The sequence below is a fragment of the Ambystoma mexicanum genome, chromosome 5q (genome assembly GCF_040938575.1).
Source record: "Ambystoma mexicanum isolate Mex_15411 chromosome 5q, UKY_AmexF1_1, whole genome shotgun sequence".
Lineage (NCBI taxonomy): Eukaryota > Metazoa > Chordata > Amphibia > Caudata > Ambystomatidae > Ambystoma > Ambystoma mexicanum.
Window position 1 is genome coordinate 1,319,520,789 of NC_090933.1, and position 19,961 is coordinate 1,319,540,749.

Genomic DNA, 19,961 nt, shown 5'->3' on the forward strand with positions numbered 1-19,961 from the left:
TGTGTAAATATAGACTGGGGTGAGAGAAAATCGACCCTCCAACAAAAGGGCCCTGCCTCTCTGACTTTCGATCCCCGGCCCAGCCCAGATCCCCCTTGAATGAGGATCTTGTGGAACGCCAGGTGCCTTCTCACTGACATCAGCATACTTTGCCCTGTCCGCCTCATGTTACTGCTGGGGGAGATGGCTCATCCGGGCAGCACTGAGCCTTGACCACATCAAGCAAGATCTAAGGCGGGGGCACACCCTCACCCACGCCCTGGGCTGGTGTAAAATGGCTGAGGTGTGTAGACACTGCCCTAAGTGCTCCCTCCCCTGCCCCTACTGCTTTCCTCTGTACAAAGATGCCTCTGCTATTTCGGCGGCCCTGCCCCCCCTATTTAACTATAAGTCATGACTGAGCATGCGTACGCACTGCACACTTTATTTAGTATTCGTTTTAGCATTTTTGCAGTTACATAGCGCTACAGGCTTCTGAGCGCTGCTCATTACCAACAGAGTATGGTGCTCATTTATCGACCTCAGCAGGTTAAACATCAAAGTTTTCTCTGAATACAGAACATGAGGGAAGAAACCTGGGCATGTAATGCAGTGAGGGCGGGGAGGGGGGTGAGCGGATGGATGCGAGCACGCGCGCATGTGTGAAAGAGCCCAGGGGGGGGCATGGAGAAACATCCACAAGGGCTGAGAGGCTGGTGTGGGCATGTGTGCATACAGACTGGTGCAGCAGAGGTCCACTAATGGCACCGTTCTCTCTGGCCATCTTATGGTCACAGTAAAAAGAGCTTCCTGGGGGGCAAGAGGGGCTGGGGGTGGGTGGGGGGACACACAAACATCACAGAGGCAATATGCCCTGGTCTTTCTACAGAAGAATTCCAACCATGGGAGTGACATTGGAATAAGCTGCCATAAGTAAGCAAAATGGGGAACAAAAGCAGATGTAAGTTATTTAAGAACAAACTTACCTGGAAAGGCAGCAGCCGTACTACTCAGGGACTCTACACCTTTCACCGTTCAAGTCAGCAAACAAAGAGGGCTATTACTCCCCAAACCTGTGCATATAAGCATTTCCCGGCCTCCCACTATCCAGCCTTGCCTCTGGACAGCCCCTCACACCTTGCCCCAGTATTCAGCCAATGTCCTTCTGCCTCCTGCCATCCTCTTCACCCCAGCATGCCCTCCCTTTTATCACACTCTCCCATTTGCCAGGTGCCCCGTCCTCTTGGAGCTGCCTGTATTCCTTCCTCCCAAGCCGGTGAATCTCCATGGCTGGTGGGGGGAATCACCACTAGGTGTTAGGTGTGGGGGCCAACAAGAGGCCAATGTGGACAGGTCTGCATACAGACTGGTGCAGCAGAGGTCCACTGCACACTTTTAGTATTCATTTCTGCATTTACATAGCGATACAGCCGTCTGCATTTTGGAGCTCGTAGTATTTATTATATGTCAAATTTAATATGGATCTCCAAGTTCCAGAGTGCAACACACGGTTGTCTCAAATTATAGGATCGTCCTACCATTTCATACGCCATGAGGAGAAACTGTACGATTTGGTCACAGAACAAGTGTGTTGATAATTGTCCAGTAATCAGGGTATCTGCAAAAAGAAAGATGTTTTTGGAGGGAACACCATTGTGTTACCTAACTGGCATACTTTTGTGTTCTTTGCTTGAGTTTGAGCCGGGATCATGACCTAATCCCGTTGAACGTTAAATAATGAACAATGTGCGCATAACTTTTAGTTTCCTCTCAAGGGCAAAATAGCTCTGGGAGCTAATGCACTCCCTACACGCGATCAGCTAGCAACCACCTGGTCGTGCATTCACATCATGTCAGGGTGCACAATGCTCAACTCTTCTTAATTCATTCCATTTCATTACAACTGTTAGGATGCCCAGTGCCTGTCACAACAATTCTTAATTAACATCACGCTTCATTGCACCCAGAGTTTGCGTTCTATCTATGCTGTGCCCTGTCTACTGGCGCTGAAATCGCTTGCACATCAGTCTCCTGCCTCTGTTTACTGCCCTAAATTCCTTCACCTTGTGCCTTAACCATTGGACAACCTACACCATTCACCACGAGGTGTTTGAGACATGCTTGACCTACGGTTCGGGAGGCGCTGTGCAATGTTTTATGTGCTTCCATATGTGGGTACCCCACCAAATGCATTCTGGTATCTGTAGTCCGGAGCTAACTATCCCAGTAAACAGATGTTGGGTCAGTGCTGTTCTGTGCTGTGCCAGGATTGGTGGAGGCTATGCTGGGGTACACATATAAATATCAAAAAAATCAGGATGAGAGATCCTACAAGCAGTTGTGTGGTTCTGAACATGTAAATTTATTTCAAACACACATGTTTTTTTTGGAACGAATTTTCAATTATTTTACAGAACTTTCGATAAGCACGAAATTCAGTTGACACCGGACAGATTGTGATTATAAACAGTGGAAATACAGGATAGATATCAACCTGTATAGTGTAGAGGTAAGAATCCACACAAGGGCACAGTCACATATGATAGCAGGATGAACCTACAGTTGAAGCAAGGTGCACCCGGGACTGCAAGTAGTCCAGGGTATGACTAACACAGAGTGGACACAACAAAATCTACAGAACATACACAAAGGGGAGTTTTTGCAGTTGTGTCACAGGGGATCGACACAGGTGTGTTTTGGCCACGTGGGGCTGGATTGGAGCCTGTCTGGGTTTTGGCCTTCATCAGGATTGTCACCAGTTGTGGTGATTGTCCATAAAATCTGTGTGTGAGATAAAGGCTTGTCAGGATCTCGGGGTGTAGTTCAATGATTTAAGAATTAATAAATAATGGTTCAGTGGTGCCACGATGATACATCAAAGAAGTGTATCCATGCACAGCTTACCTGCTGCTGCATTAGCAGTTGGATGCTGTGTTTGGACAATCCTCAATAGTTTTTGGATTGTGGGTGCGAAATGCACTTCAGGTGAGCCATGGATTCCTGATGGCTGGGTTTGTCTCAGGATCCTGTGGGCTGGAAGAGGGCCTGGATGGGTCCCAAATCTAAGATAAAAGCACGGACCATAAGGTGTCAGTGCTGTACTACAAGTTGGTGACTCCTTGTGTGATGGTTCCAGTTTTTAAATGGGAGGAACCACGAGGGGTTAGCCTTGTACATCGAACAAGCGGACCCAGTGGTGGGTGCTTGTGATGGTCAATGGCGGAATCGCTAGACGTGGTGTACGTGGAGCGACATCTGGCTGGATTGGAAGTGCTTGTAGTGGCACAGCACGTGGGAACCACCCTGTTGGGTAGTCTCAACAGGGCGAAGGGATGAGTGTTTGCCCGTGGAGAGTGCGGTGCCGTTGTGCCATTTATGCTGTGAGGCGACTAGCGCCAAAATGTTAGAGCGGTTGTCAGAGAGTGGGCTAGGTGATGGAGTATGGCCCATAAACTATTTTATTTTACACGCGATGGAGTAAGGCCCATAAAATCTATACAGAAGTGTTTACATACATTGTGTGTTTCTACAAAGGTGGATGAGTTACTATTGACACAACTGCCAGTATCAAAGATTAGCGTGCAAGGTCAAACTAGACGGTAAGCGTGCTGCCATGGGAAAAGAGAAAAACGTGTGAGCACAAGTCCATAGTCTAAAACTTACCGTGGATCGGATGGTACAAACGTTACCATGGAGTCCACAGCCTGGAATGGTTGCTGTGATGAGCAAACCCTGTGGGAATGGCCGGCCAATGGGGTCCCAAGGGCGTGTCCCTCGTCCAATCCCTGTGCTTATGCAGGCATAGACAAGAGGCACAGGAGATGATTAAATAAGAGAGTTAGAGTGTTGTGGCCTTAAAGGACGACAGGACGCTGCAGTGGGCTTTAACTGTCTTTATTACAAGACAAACAGCTGGGCATAAACTTGGTATGCTGCAACGGGGGAACTACTCACAGTTCAGTTCAGGGCCCTACCAGTTGCATCACTGGTGGCAAGATGTGCACAAAGATGGCACACTGCAAGCTTCCAGGACTCCCATGTGGCCTCATATGGCTTTGGAGTTATGCCCTGGAAGCTGGTGTCAATAGGCTCTTCAGGGCCTCAGTTCCGATGGCTCCTCATCAGGAGCAGCGCTCTCAGTCGACCTCCTGGTCTGGCGCTTCGCCAACTCTGGCGGGAACATTGTCTCGCGGAGCATGGGCTCACAAGATCTCGTCAAGTCCAGATCTCGCGAGACCACGCTCCCGCGATCACGTGACGTTCCCACACACCTCCTTTACTGGGAAAAAGGATGGATGGTCATTCCATGACAAAGTCTACAAACTTGCTGGGTCTCCTTCTCTCTCTCTGTGGTCTACTCCGATCTGGACATGGGCAGGACTGCGGGAACGCTCTTGAAGGGGTGCAGGTGATTTGGGTTCTCCTTGGCTTGCTCTTCGCTGTGACTCCCTGAGTGGGGTTGAAGAGTTGGGGCTAGAGAACTCGTTGCCGTGGTGTGACTCCGAGTTATCTCTTTCTGAGAGGTGAGAGTTTTCAGATGTCTCCTGGTGGTCTTGATCTTCTCCGGCTTCCCAGTGTGCCTGTTCAAGGGATCCTTTCCTGCGGTACATGGCCACCCTTTCTAGATTCCATTTCCTTCCGTTGCTGGTGCAAATGTGGTTTGACCCTTTCTCCAGGACTTCTATGGGACTGCTGTATCTGGAGCCAGTCGAAGTGTCTTTGTGGGGAAGGCGTATCTTTACTAGGTCGCCTTTGTTAACTACTGTGTGGCGAGCGGCTCGACGCAAGTCCCCTTGAGTCTTCATGGCTTCTTTGTTATGCTGCATGCGGAAAGCTACGTCTTCCATGTCCACTTCTTCGTAGGCCCTCACTGGTGACTCAAGCAAACACTGACTCAAGGTTTCAGGTAAAAAAACATAAGTACATTTATTTTAAAACCATTCATTATCAACACAACACTTCTATTAAATTTAAAACCACATGTTAAATACACTACAACTGACCAATTCACTTTGCACGGTATGAATCAAGGTAAGTACCCTGTGTTTGAGAGAACCAGTGTTACGGAACAATACAAGTTACCGTGAATACGATTGCGATCACTTTTTGACAGTTCGTTCTACTAAATAAATGCGTATCCGCGGCAAGAAATGCTACCGGGGCAAAAACACACTTAGCACCTGAGATACCCAGAGAGAGTTGGGGGCAAAAATCATAGGCAATATGTTAGGCAAACAGAATCGAAGAACACTCATGGACAGAAATGCAAGAGTCAAGAGGCCGGAGTCAGTGTCAAGTGGAACCGGGTTCCTGTGTAGAGGATCACATGTTGGATAGTTTGCGATTCAAAGTTGCCAAGAGTACTTTAGATATTGTCAAATGTTCGGAAGCAAAAGTTATAAGAAGGAGGGAAAAATAAGGGCAAGCCTTATAAGCGAGAAAGAAGGACACAGTACCTTTTCAAAGAAGAAGCTGATGCCAAGGCAGTTGTTCCTGGTAGTTTCCTGTAGACCCACGATTCCTGGTTTCGGCACGAAGAAGGATGATGAATGGGGTCTACACCACACAGGGATGAGGCCAGCAGCAGTGACAATGAATAAAAGGTGCGCTCCTTAAAAACAGGAGAGGCTCTTCAGGTGGCTATCAGGACCATTACAGCAGTGTGCAGCGATTTCGATCACGAAGGGGGCCTCTGGCTGAAGAAGATGAGCTGGTTTTCCCCACCAGGTTCAAGGGAAGAAGACTCTGGACTGGATCTTCTCTTAGTGGTTGATGGGTAGATAGCTCAGGACTGCAGCAGGGCTTCACCGGGACGGGATAGTTGCAGCAGTCGACCTCTCCTCCGATTCTCTTCGGTTCCCTGTAGTTCCAGTGGCGATTCTCTGACTTCCAGCCCAAGAGACCTGCCTTTTATGTGAAAATCCCCCATTCACACAGCCTGGCTGTCAATCACCCAGCCCGGACAACCACCTCAGCCAATCATGAAAAAGGGTGACTTGGGTTTCCTAGGATACCCTGTGCAGGGGGCGACTACACCCCTCCCTCACATTCAACCCACCTAGACACCCAGGCGCCTTGAGGAGGGCTTCTTAGCAGAAGCCCGCCAAAAGACAGTGAACAAAGAAGGCAAACCTGGTTGGCCACACAAAGTAAAGCACAAGAAGGAGTTTAACAAAAAGAAATGGTGAATAAACCGCACTGGAGCCAAAAGAAAAAAGTATTTGGTCAAGCGGGTTTAAGTTCGAGGCTAATATAATAGCCTACAATATTACCACGGTTATATAAGATAACCGCGGTAGAAAATTAGGGTAGATACCACTGCCACCAGCCATGTCTAAATATTAAAAGTGCGAAACAATGCTCCAGGAGGTACAGATAAAAAGGGCTAAGAGTTAACTCTTCCAGTACTCCATGCAAGATGGGGTGTACTGGATCGGTGGTTAATTTGACTAAGTAAAGTTAATGGTAACTTTACCCTTTTCTGCAGCCTCAGAAATGGAGTCGGTGGGAGGTCTGAACGACATCCCTGTGTCGCTGCACTGAAGGTGCTGGGTGACAGACAAGAGAAGGGGGCTACTGAAGTGGTGTACTCCAGAGTCCACAATCACCAACAACAGGTGAAAACACATAGCAAAACACAAGTAAGAGTGGGGAAAAAGCTCACACTCTTACCCAGTGGAAAGAAATAACTCCAGAGATCCAGCAAAGCTGCTGGGGGACTCACTGGGTAAGGGAAATTAGCCATAAAATGAGAATTCTCCCTAACAGCTACCGTTATTTGCTCTCTGGTCCCTTTGCAGCTCCCGCTAAGGGCGCCTGGTAAAACCAGGTGCCCATAGCCGGACCCGCTAAGGGACCTCGGAATAGGGCGCAAAGGGATTACCGGCACCGATGTCCTTAACGGTGCCCGGTATCCCTTTGCGCCCTACTCGGAATGAGGCCCACTGTCTCTGTAACTGTTTAATATACTGAATCATGCTGCTGTTAGCAACAGTATCTGCAGCGTCTGAGCTGTGAGGACTTGATGAAGAGCTAGGGCCTCATTATAAGTACGGTGGTACAGTAACAACGGTGCCAGTAAGCTACTAGCACCGTTGCTACCGTACCGCCATACTACGAGCTGTGCTCGCGGGTGCCTGTCAGCTTGCCAAGTCTGACATGGCGGGCAGAGCGGCACCCGCGAGCACAGCATGTCAGATGCACCGGTGCATCCGACGTCCCCATTCACATTGAGCCCTATGGGGCTCCAATGGGAATGGGGACTGACATTTACCGGCACCCGGAAATGGAGGACTTACCGGATTCGGCAAAGTCGGAATACCCCGGTAATTCCTCATTGGCGGGTGTCAGAACTTTTCACAAGTTTGACAGCTTTAGCGGCAAGGCTACCGCCAAACTTATAATGAGGCCCCTATGCCCAGTTGAGGGAGCTTCCCTCCCAGGGCAAGGTGTGGGCGAGTGCTTTAAAGTGGGTTTTCATCAGGAATGCACATGGGATGCTAGCCAATAGGGGGTCCTAACACCTAACAATGCCATTTGGTCATTATTTCCAATAACTGGAGACAAGAAGTGATACAGATGATTCAGGAGCCTGTAATACTCTGATCACCTGAATCTCTAACCGTTCACGAAAGCGTGTACGCAGGCATGTCACTGTCCTTGACTCACCTCCCTTCACAAGCGTGAAAAAGGGGCTTCCTTTTCAATCACCTCTTGCTGTGACCCCTCTAGCAGGTGGACAGGCAAGCGGGGTGTGGGTCCGTCATACTTCCGCACTCCATACCATCCTTTCCATCGACTCTACCTCTTGCTCTCAATTCCGCTCCCGAATGCTCCCTCATTCATACTTAGACAGGAAACAACACCCAGATAGATGGCCAAGTGCAGATCCGGTGTTCCGTTGCTCCCCTGGTGATCTGGAAGGAGAACAACCAACACTACTTGTAGCTACCAATGTGCCTATTTAATTCACTTGTAGACCTCCACTTCTCCACCCCTATAGCAAAGTGCTGTGATCCACCATACAGGTCCAATAGCAAATTACTAATTAATAGGAAGGCACAGAGGAATGTATTAACATAAAATAATACGTGTATTTGTAGAGTGCTGCTCCCCCCCCCCCCCCCGCTCTCCCACTGGTGCATTTTGGTGTTATAGACAGAAACTAACAGATGGTCATTGTTACACAACTCAGCTGAACCCACTCTGTTAATCTTGGATGGATGAAGGGCTGGGTGGACCAGTGACTATAAGCACACACACACATTAGTCCACTGAACCACATACATGGACACTAAACCTGGATCAGGACACCACTTCCAGGATGAGGCAGGGGGGAGAAATGGAGACAAGACAGGAGAGAAGGGTGCATGAAGGGTTCAGGAACACAGGGAGGGAGACAGGCTATCTCAGAAGCATAGAGCAACCTGTGCAGAGAAACAAACTACAATAATTATTTACCTTTTGGTGCCTGTGCTTCCTACGTTGTGCAGAGTAGGATGACACAATAGTGTGTTTAGATCTAGAAATGGAAGACAATCTTACGTTATTAATTAAATACTACAAACACAAGACATCTCCTCTCCCTGCCCAGTAATGCACCCTCCATCACGTACACAAGACAGGATTAACTGGAGGTTTATGAAGAACAAGCAGAGACAACTTAACACTTGGCCAAAAAAGAGGATTGCTTTCTCACCAAGAGGAGGGAATAGTCGCAGGTCACTCAGCTAAAGCAAATTATTCCCCAATTATTCCTTAAAAGATTGTGAAGGATTTAGTGATTAAAATGTGTGAAAACTGTGTTCCCTCACCCTGCCTCCATTTCTGCCCACTGCCCCATACTCATGGGTCCTTCCTGTCCTCCACTGCGCCCTGCAACATTGTGTATTACAACAGTTCTAGTAAAACTGAAGAAAACAACGAAAGAAAATGGATTTAAATGACCACCATTAGTGTGTCATTATCCCATTCAGCCTGCACCTTCATGCAGCCTGCCCTTCACTGTTCACACCTCTTAAGAACATGCCTAGCCACATGAACACACACGCACCCCTCCCATTACATGCAAACAAGATCCCACAACCATTCATAGGCAGATCCAGATCACTGTCACACTGGGCTTCTTGGCTGTTTGGGAATAGGTTTTACATTCCAGTCCATTGAAATAAAGAATCCCTCTCAAACACGTGCGAGATAGAGCAGTGCAAAGCTACACTGGCTTGATATCGGGAAGGCCCAGGTTCGAGTCTCCAGTAGGGATGAACTTGAAAACAAAGTATACGTTTTTTTTTTTTTTTTAAAAAGGGGACATCGTGCTCTTTAGTTCCCGTGCGCTTAGACCGCTGGATGTATTTCACATTTGATAACGTCATATTTGATATCACAGGAAGACAAAAAAAGACCACATACCACGCTTTGGATCTCGGAGAGTAACTGCAGATTGGCTGAGATAAAGATCACCATCAGCAAATCCAGGCCGCCAAACTAAAGAACAGACATGCGCAATGTAGAGATACGGATCCCAAGAGCATGCGCAGTACCGAGATACTGATCCTTGGAGCATGTGCCCTGCTGAGATACTGATCCTCTGAGCATACACACTGCCGAGATACTAATTCTCCGAGCATGCGCAGGGTTGAAACACGGATCCCTAGAGCATGTGCTGTGCTGATATACGGCTCCAAGGAACATGCGCAGTAAAAGCATGCGGTGCTGGGCATGCGTACGTACATCATGGAAAAAACTGCGCATGCTCAAGTATCAAGACCTATGCAGAGGTGTAAACTTGCCGGGAGCTGAGAAAGCAATAGCAAGTACCGGGCCCTGAGAGAGAATCACCAAAGTACAGGCAGGAAGAGGAACAAACTGCGCATGCTCAAGTATCAGACATGGGGACATGGGAGATGGGTAGACCTCTACTTCACTCACAAAGAGGAAGTAAAAACTATAATATACATAAAGTAGGCCAGCGGAAAAATCAAGTTAAAGGCGGAATCCGGCTAAGGGACAGGGAGAGGGACACCCAAATTCGGAACCACAGATCAAACCATACCAAAAACAAAATAATTAGAAAACATGAATATTTTATTTGTATTTCATTATTTGTTTAAAATATACATATTAAATCATGTTCGAGCTCATTGTCTAAATAACAACATTTGATTAGAAGGTAGAATATAAGATCAAGCAAAGTGCTTGTCTAAAAATCCTACTGATAATTCAGTCAGTACTGGTTTAGTGTAGCCAAAGCAATCTGAACATCATGCTGGTTGAAGGGGCTCATCCGGCTGGTGGTCAGAGGCTATGGCCACATTAGGTAATGTAAGAACTACCACAACTACATGAGCAAGGCAATATTGGTTATTTCTGAAGTTGGAACTAAAAAAGGAGGTGGGTGCCGTACGTCAACTACTATACTGTCGTGACCTATTGTATACACTGGGTTTGACATGCAAAGAAACAGTAGTTTCGATGGTGCAGAGCATCTAAGCTGTTTCACGATTGATGTCCATCTTCTTCAGGACGGTGCACTCCCATCAAAATGTATGCCACTGGAATTTGTAATGTGGAAAACTGCATATATGAGGCAATGATGATTTGTGCAGGCTGAATCCATAATTTTGCCATTATCTCAACCTTTAAACTGGTTACCTTTTCCCGAATATATATCCTGAGAAGTAAATGTAGACCAATAGAACCAGTTCTCTACCAAGTAGAACTGAGTAAGAATGAACAAGGCGAGAAAAGAATACATCTTGACATTGTGTTGCAGACGATAGATGGCGTTAGGGCGTCTTGAAAAAAGTGTCCTACCAGGATGGAATGGTATTCGGCATGGTGTAGTGGACACACCAGGAATTGAGTTATGTTAGCGTCTGAAACTACATCCCTACACGGATGTATATGGAGTTGTACAGTGTGCATCTGTACGGGGGGCTGTGCAGTGGATGTCTGTAAGGGGGTATGCAGTGGGCAGCTCTACATGGCGCTGTGCAGTGGGCATCTGTACAAGGGGCTGAGAGATGGGCATTTGCAGCACCCACCTGTGAGGTCCCCGGGAGGGCTGCATGGTGCCTGGGCCCGGCCAGGCTACTGCACCAGCCTCTCCTGCTCCCGATCCTTTTTCTATGAATACTTTTTTGCACCTGGTCCTCCCCATCATCCGCACCTGCCCTGGGAATACAACCTCAATGGCTCACTTTAGGCAGCCACCAGGGTCGGACTGGGGCATAAAACTGGCTCGGGAACCAATGAAAAAGTGGCACACAGCTGCAAATGACAATTCATTCTTTTTGTGACAGGCTGTTTGAATAGTACCCAATCGGTGGGGGAGGGTGGGGGTGTTCAATGATTGAAAAGATATTCAGAAACACTGGTCAAAACTAGTAGTTGCATAAAAAAGCAACTCATCAAAGGGGCACACTTTGACCAAAAAAACGGTCCCACACTACATTTAGCGTTTTTGCAAAGTTCTTGAGTCACAATGTAATGAAACCTGTTTGATTTGTATAGCAGTGATTTATTGGTATTATGGTGGAATTAGTTAACTGTGAGGTGTAGTTTGGAAGTGGCGTGCATGCCAAGCGTGGGGGGCGCATTGTAGTGTTTCGCCCTGGGCACCAAATGGACTAGTAACTGCTCTGGGTATATGGGCTCCTTTTTGCCTCCCTGGAACCTCACATGATACGTTTTTAAATGTGAAATATGTCTTATAAGGATTAATTGGGGTTCGTTTACTATAGGTGAGTGACCAGCGACTATTCATTCCTGTTTTATTGTTCTTCATAAACCTGCTGCCCTCTATGCTTGAGCGCTTTGAAACGTGTTGTGTATAGGTGCTATATAAATAAAAATTACCATAACATTGTCATTCTTGACGTTCCTCAGCCGCCCTGTTCTTCTCCGTTTTGTTCTTTTCCTCTTCTTGCACCTTCTTGCACAAAATCTGACAGCCTAACCTGTCATTTTTTGCTACCCATCAGAAAATCATACCGAGAGCAGACATTGGGCAACCCACCCAGAGGTAGGAAAAAGTGACGGGGTAGGAAAATCTGACAGCCTGACCTGTCATTTTTTCCTACCCGTCAGAAAATCCTACCGAGAGCAGGCATTGAGCGACCCACCCAGGGGTAGCAAAAAGTGACGGGGTAGGAAAATCTCACAGCCCGACCTGTCATTTTTTGCTACCCGTCAGAAAATCCTATCGAGAGCAGGCATTGGGCAACCCACCCAGCGGTAGGAAAAAGTGATGAGGTAGGAAAATCTGACAGCCCGAACTGTCCTTTTTTCCTACCCGTCAGAAAATCCTACCGAGACCAGGCATTGGGAAACCCACCCAGGGGTAGGAAAAAGTGACGAGGTAGGAAAATCTGACAGCCCGACCTGTCATTTTTTCCTACCCGTCAGAAAATCCTACTGAGAGCAGGCATTGGGAAACCCACCCAGGGGTAGGAAAAAGTAACGGGGTAGGAAAATCTGACAGCCCGACCTGTCATTTTTTGCTACCCGTCAGAAAATCCTATCGAGAGCAGGCATTGGGAAAGCCACCCTGGGGTAGGAAAAAGTGACGTGGTAGGAAAATCTGTCAGCCTGACCTGTCGTTTTTTCCTACCCGTCAGAAAATCATACCGAGAGCAGGCATTGGGCAAGTCCCCCAGGGGTAGGAAAAAGTGACGTGGTAGGAAAATCTGACAGCCTGACCTGTCATTTTTTCCTACCCATGAGAAAATCCTCCCCAGAACAGGCATTTGCCCTTGTACCAGGAAAGTGGGGTAAGTGGTTATGGAAACAATTCATCTTTTTTCAGTTTGATGACATACCCAAGTGGATTGAAACCTCTCCCGATGCAAGCTCCTCACGGAGCTCGGTGGAGGTTTCCGAATGGCCAGCCAGCGTGTGTGCCGAGGGGGCAATGTTCAAGGCGCTTTAGGAAGTAGAAGCCTATAGAGAGATGGTGGCATTGCTTAAAGAGTCGCGGACTGAGACCCTCTGAGTTCCCGGTAGTATGCTGTCACACATGGGTGGGGTGCAAAGTGCCCTCTTACGGCAGCCCAAACACTGATGTGCTTTCTTCAAAGAGGCGTTTTATTTGCAGGTAATTTCTTAATGGGGCGGGCATGTTAATGGCAATATGAGGAAAGCAGATTATTGTGTAAATATAGACTAGGGTGTGAGAAAATCACCCCTCCAACAAAAGGGCCCTGCCTCTCTGACTTTCGATCCTCGATCCCCGGCCCAGTCCAGATCCCCCATGAATGAGGGTCTTGTGGAACGCCAGGGTCCCCCTCCCTTCTCCCTGGCATCAGCATGCTTTGCCCTGCCTGCCTCATGTTACTGCTGGGGGAGATGGCTCATCCGGGCAGCACTGAGCTTGGACCACATCAAGCAAGATCTAAGGTGGGGGCACACCCTCACCCACGCCCTGGGCCGGTGTAAAATGGCTGAGGTGTGTAGACACTGCCCCAAGCGCCCCCTCCCCTGCCCCTATTGCTTTCCTCTGTACAAAGATGCCTCTGCTATTTCGGCAGCCCTGCTCCCACTATTTAACTATAAGTCATGACTTAGCATGCGCACGCACAGCACACTTTATTTAGTATTCATTTTTGCAGTTACATAGCGCTACAGGCTTCTGAGCGCTGCTCATTACCAACAGAGTGTGGTGCTCATTTATTGACCTCAGCAGGTTAAACATCAAAGCTTTCTCTGAATACGGAACATGAGGGAAGAAACCTGGGCATGTACTGCAGTGGGGGCGGGGAGGGGTGTGAACAGATGGATGCGAGCACGTGCGCATGTGTGAAGGAGCCCGGGGGGGGGGGGGGGCATGTCTGCATACAGACTGGTGCAGCAGAGGTCCACTAATGGCACCGTTCTCTCTGGCCATTTTACGGTCACAGTAAAAAGAGCTTCCTGGGGGCAAGAGGGGATGGGGGTGGGTGGGGGGATACACAAACATCACAGAGGCAATATGCCCTGGTCTTTCTACAGAAGAATTCCAACCATGGGAGTGACATTGGAATAAGCTGCCATAAGTAAGTAAAATGGGGAACAAAAGCAGATGTAAGTTATTTTGAACAAACTTACCTGGAAAGGCAGCAGCAGTACTACTCAGGGACTCTACACCTTTCACCGTTCAAGTCAGCAAACAAAGAGGGCTACTACTCCCCAAACATGTGCATATAAGCATTTCCCGGCCTCCCACTATCCAGCCTTGCCTCTGGACAGCCCCTCACACCTTGCCCCAGTATTCAGCCAATGTCCTTCTGCCTCCTGCCATCCTCTTCACCCCAGCATGCCCTCCCTTTTATCACACTCTCCCATTTGCCAGGCGCCCCTTCCCCTTGACGCTGCCTGTATTCCTTCCTCCCAAGCCGGTGAATCTCCATGGCTGGTGGGGGGATCACCACTAGGTGTTAGGTGTGGGGGCCACCAAGAGGCCAATGTGGACAGGTCTGCATACAGACTGGTGCAGCAGAGGTCCACTGCACACTTATTCATTTCTGCATTTACATAGCGCTACAGCCTTCTGCATTTTGGAGCTCGTATTTTTTATATGTCAAATTTAATATGGATCTCCAAGTTCCAGAGTGCAACACGCGGTTGGCTCAAATTATAGGATCGTCCTACCATTTCATACACCATGAGGAGAAACTGTACGATTTGGTCACAGAACAAGTGTGTTGATAATTGTCCAGTAATCAGGGTATCTGCAAAAAGAAAGATGTTTTTGGAGGGGACACCATTGTCTTACCTGACTGGCATACTTTTGTGTTCTGTGCTTGAGTTTGAGCCGGGATCATGACCTAATCCCGTTGAATGTTAAATAATGAACAATGTGCGCATAACTTTTAGTTTCCTCTTCAGGGCAAAATAGCTCTGGGAGCTAAAGCACTCCCTACAAGCGATCAGCTAGCAACCACCTGGTCGTGCATTCACATCATGTCAGGGTGCAGAATGCTCAACTCTTCTTAATTCATTCCAGATACATTTATTTCAACTGTTAGGATGCCCAGTCCCTGTCACAACAATTCTTAATTAACATCACGCTTCATTGCACCCAGAGTTTGCGTTCTATCTATGCTGTGCCCTGTCTACTGGCGCTGAAATCGCTTGCACATCAGTCTCCTGCCTCTGTTTACTGCCCTAAATTCCTTCACCTTGTGCCTTAACCATTGGACAACCTACACCATTCACCACGAGGTGTTTGAGACATGCTTGACCTACGGTTCGGGAGGCGCTGTGCAATGTTTTATGTGCTTCCATATGTGGGTACCCCACCAAATGCATTCTGGTATCTGTAGTCCGGAGCTAACTATCGCAGTAAACAGACGTTGGGTCAGTGCTGTTCTGTGCTGTGCCAGGATTGGTCGAGGCTATGCTGGGGTACACATATAAATATCAAAAAAATCAGGATGAGAGATCCTACAAGCAGTTGTGTGGTTCTGAACATGTAAATTTATTTCAAACACACAAGTTTTTTTTGGAACGAATTTTCAATTATTTTACAGAACTTTCGATAAGCACGAAATTCAGTTGACACCGGACAGATTGTGATTATAAACAGTGGAAATACAGGATAGATATCAACCTGTATAGTGTAGAGGTAAGAATCCACACAAGGGCACAGTCACATATGATAGTAGGATGAACCTACAGTTGAAGCAAGGTGCACCCGGGACTGCAAGTAGTCCAGGGTATGACTAACACAGAGTGGACACAACAAAATCTACAGAACATACACAAAGGGGAGTTTTTGCAGTTGTGTCACAGGGGATCGACACAGGTGTGTTTTGGCCACGTGGGGCTGGATTGGAGCCTGTCTGGGTTTTGGCCTTCATCAGGATTGTCACCAGTTGTGGTGCTTGTCCATAAAATCTGTGTGTCAGATAAAGGCTTGTCAGGATCTCGGGGTGTAGTTCAATGATTTAAGAATTAATAAATAATGGTTCAGTGGTGCCACGATGATACATCAAAGAAGTGTATCCATGCACAGCTTACCTGCTGCTGCATTAGCAGTTGGATGCTGTGTTTGGACAATCCTCAATAGTTTTTGGATTGTGGGTGCGAAATGCACTTCAGGTGAGCCATGGATTCCTGATGGCTGGGTTTGTCTCAGGATCCTGTGGGCTGGAAGAGGGCCTGGATGGGTCCCAAATCTAAGATAAAAGCACGGACCATAAGGTGTCAGTGCTGTACAACAAGTTGGTGACTCCTTGTGTGATGGTTCCAGTTGTTAAATGGGAGGAACCACGAGGGGTTAGTCTTGTCCATCGAACAAGCGGACCCAGTGGTGGGTGCTCGTGATGGTCAATGGCGGAATCGCTAGACGTGGTGTACGTGGAGCGACATCCGGCTGGATTGGAAGTGCTCGTAGTGGCACAGCACGTGGGAACCACCCTGTTGGGTAGTCTCAACAGGGCGAGGGATGAGTGTTTGCCCGTGGAGAGTGCGGTGCCGTTGTGCCATTTATGCTGTGAGGCGACTAGCGCCGAAATGTTAGAGCGGTTGTCAGAGAGTGGGTTAGGTGATGGAGTATGGCCCATAAACTATTTTATTTTACATGCGATGGAGTAAGGCCCATAAAATCTATACAAAAGTGTTTACATACACCGTGCGTGTCTACAAAGGTGGATGAGTTACTATTGACACAACTGCCAGTATCAAAGATTAGCGTGCAAGGTCAAACTAGACGGTAAGCGTGCTGCCATGGGAAAAGAGAAAAACGTGTGAGCACAAGTCCATAGTCTAAAACTTACCGTGGATCGGATGGTACAAACGTTACCATGGAGTCCACAGCCTGGAATGGTTGCTGTGATGAGCAAACCCTGTGGGAATGGCCGACCAATGGGGTCCCAAGGGCGTGTCCCCCGTCCAATCCCCGTGCTTATGCAGGCATAGACAAGAGGCACAGGAGATGATTAAATAAGAGAGTTAGAGTGTTGTGGCCTTAAAGGACGACAGGACGCTGCAGTGGGCTTTAACTGTCTTTATTACAAGACAAAGAGCTGGGCATAAACTTGGTACGCTGCAACGGGGGAACTACTCACAATTCAATTCAGGGCCCTACCAGTTGCATCACTGGGAGCAAGGTGTGCCCAAAGATGGCACGCTGCAAGCTTCCAGGGCTTCCATGTGGCCTCCTATGGCTTTGGAGTTATGCCCTGGAAGCTGGTGTCATTAGGCTCTTCAGGGCCTCAGTTCCGATGGCTCCTCATCAGGAGCAGCGCTCTCAGTCGACCTCCTGGTCTGGCGCTTCGCCAACTCTGGCAGGAAAGTTGTCTCGCGGAGTGCGAGCTCACGAGATCTCGTCAAGTCCAGATCTCGCGAGACCATGCTCCCGCGATCACGTGACATTCCCACATAGAGTCATTACAAAGGCATGTGGTTTAGTCATAAAATGAGTGGAGCTAATTGTTCAAGAACGTACATCCTCATGACAGGGGTTTTTACACAGTCATCTGAGTTTATTGGACATGATAGCCAGCCGTCAAAATGGATGCATATCACCTCTGTGGCTAAATAAAAAGACACTCAATTTTCAAAAAACATAGGGCTGTGTGTAATGACCAAGGGTAAAAAGTTTGCAAGTTGTATTTTGCATTCTGCATGCATTAGTTTAGTGGTGTCCTCAAGCGGTGACACATAATCACCCTCGGTGGCACTATCTGTTGGGTGATGTTTGTACCGTGTAGTTACCCCATAGGTGATGGATGTAAATAGATGCACGTTAAGTTGACCTCATGGCAATATGCTGGGGTGACCTAGGTGAGTGGGCATTGCAGTGAGTGAGCTGCGGTGGGTCAGTGTTGTGCTGGGGGTGGTTGAGGTGCTGGCTTGATCTGGGGCATGTTGGGTGCCAGGTCTAAGCTAGAGTGGGAGGGTGGAGTGCTTGGAGGCACTAGGGTTTGTGGAGGAGGTCCTACAGTGACCTGGTTTGGGTGCAGCGCTGTGGTGAGTGGGCTGCTGGGCTGTGCTAATGTGGGTGCAAAGAACCTCATTACATGTTTGGTGTTCATTCAGTGGCCCCTATTCTTCATTACCATTACCGCCACTTGGTCCCATGAGTGCACCATGGGATTACAAGTGGTGGTAATGTGGTGTAATTCCCCATGCGTGTAGTGCACAGGGCTCCATGGAGACTTGTGGTGGATTTACCACTGGCGTTTTGTTGCTGAAGGTAAATCTTCCACTTTATATCCAAATGTATAATTCAGTGGTTTGTGAAAAATGGCGGTAATTCTGCTATTGCCCAAAAAGGTGGCAGTAATGGAATTACCGCTTTTGGCAGTGCCAATGAACTTGTAATGAGGCCCTTAAAGTGTGCTGCTTTTAGCTCAGTTGGATGTGTGTTGTGCTCGATCAAGCTATGGGATGCTTGTGTGTGCTATGGAATGCTTATGTGAGCTATATGATGCTTGTGTGAGCTATATGATGCTTGTGTGAGCTAGGGGATGCTTGTGTGAGCTATATGATGCTTGTGTGAGCTATATGATGCTTGTGTGAGCTATGGGATGCGTGTGTGACCTAGAGGATGCGTGTGTGAGCTAGGGGATGCGTGTGTGAGCTAGGGGATGCTTGTGTGAGCTACGGGATGCTTGTGTGAGCTATGTGATGCTTGTGTGAGCTATGGGATGCTTGTGTGAACTATGGGATGCTTGTGTGAACTATGGGATGCATGTGTGAGCTATGGGATGCATGTGTGAGCTTTATGATGCTTGTGTGAGCTATATGATTCTTGTTTGTTTGTTTGTTTATTTGGTATAGCGCAAAACCAAACCCGAAGGGGTAGCTGGGAGCAGACAATACAAGGATACTTGAGAACTTGGTTACAGGAAAAATACAGTTATACAGTTCATATTACTAACAAAGTTGCATGTACAAGAAAATGCGAAACTACAGTTCAAGCTGGTTAACCAGATATCAGTTCATGTAGTTGCAGTCATCTAGGGTCTCTAGAGCAGGTGGCAATGGGACGGTCAAGCTAAGTGTCATTGGAACGTATCCAGGTGAGGACTTTCCGCCTGAAGCTAAGGTAAGGTTGGTCCATTCTGAGATCCAGAGGGAGTTTGTTCCAAGTTTGCGCAGCTATGACCGGAAAACTGGAGCCGCCAGCTGTACTCTTTTTATATCTAGGCACCACTAAGGTATAGGCGTTAGTCATTCTAGTAGGACGGTTTGAAGTTCTCTTGTTGAATCTGTTTACCAGGTAAGGGGTAGCTATATTGGTAAGACATTTGGAGGTGAGGGAGAGTGTTTTGAGGGCAATCCTGTCTTTGATTTTTAGCCAGTGGATATTTTTCCTAGAGGTGGAGATATGAGCTCTATTAGGAATATTTAAAGCTACTCTAATAGCATTGTTTTGGAGAGTTTGGAGTTTATCAAGGATATACTTGTTAGATCCTGCATATAGAGCATTACAGTAATCCAACTTGGATATGATGAGTGCATTAGCTAATGTAATGCAACTAGTCTCAGTTAGAAATGGTCTACATGCTCGGATCAATTTGCAAGTATATGCAGTGGAAGATGCTAGTGAGTTAGTTTGTTTCTTGAAGGTGAGCGCTGAGTCGAGATAGACCCCGATGGTTTTGACTGCAGGCATCACTTTGATGACATTATTGTCGATGTTGAATGATGCATAGTTTGGGTCAAGTTTTTTGATGGCCAGCTCTGAGCCGAGGTTCAGTAACTCAGTCTTGTCGTCATTCAGGCAGAGGCCGGGAGATGCCATCCATGCCTGAATGAGGAGATATATCTTATTTACTAAGGCAGTGTCTTCCAAGAAGTTGCCCTAAAGGGGGATAAGTATCTGAGTGTCATCTGCGTAATTAGTGTAGATGATACCCAGTCTGGCCAACTTGTCAAACAGGGGCTTAGTAAAGATGTTGTACATCATTGGAGATACACATGATCCTTGAGGGACTCCGCATGAAACTTGTGTGGGATCAGCGGCTGCTAGGGGGGAGAAGGCTCTCATTGTC

At 47.6% G+C, this 19,961-nt stretch overlaps 1 protein-coding gene across 7 annotated transcripts in view; it reads right to left on the reverse strand.

The window, feature by feature from the left end:
- Positions 1 to 19,961, reverse strand: part of LOC138498488 (zinc finger protein 182-like) — a 99,411-nt gene that overhangs the window by 56,287 nt on the left and 23,163 nt on the right. For 3 of the 7 annotated variants that reach the window (XM_069622251.1, XM_069622254.1, XM_069622253.1), the window contains one exon: positions 8,440 to 8,500. The exons of 1 other annotated variant lie outside the window; for it this stretch is intronic. The gene's annotated coding sequence lies outside the window, so the exon portion shown is untranslated. Of the gene's footprint in view, positions 1 to 7,647; positions 7,896 to 8,439; positions 8,501 to 9,390; positions 9,492 to 19,961 lie in introns of those variants that run through there. 3 more of the 7 variants (XM_069622256.1, XM_069622255.1, XM_069622250.1) reach the window with 3 other exon arrangements.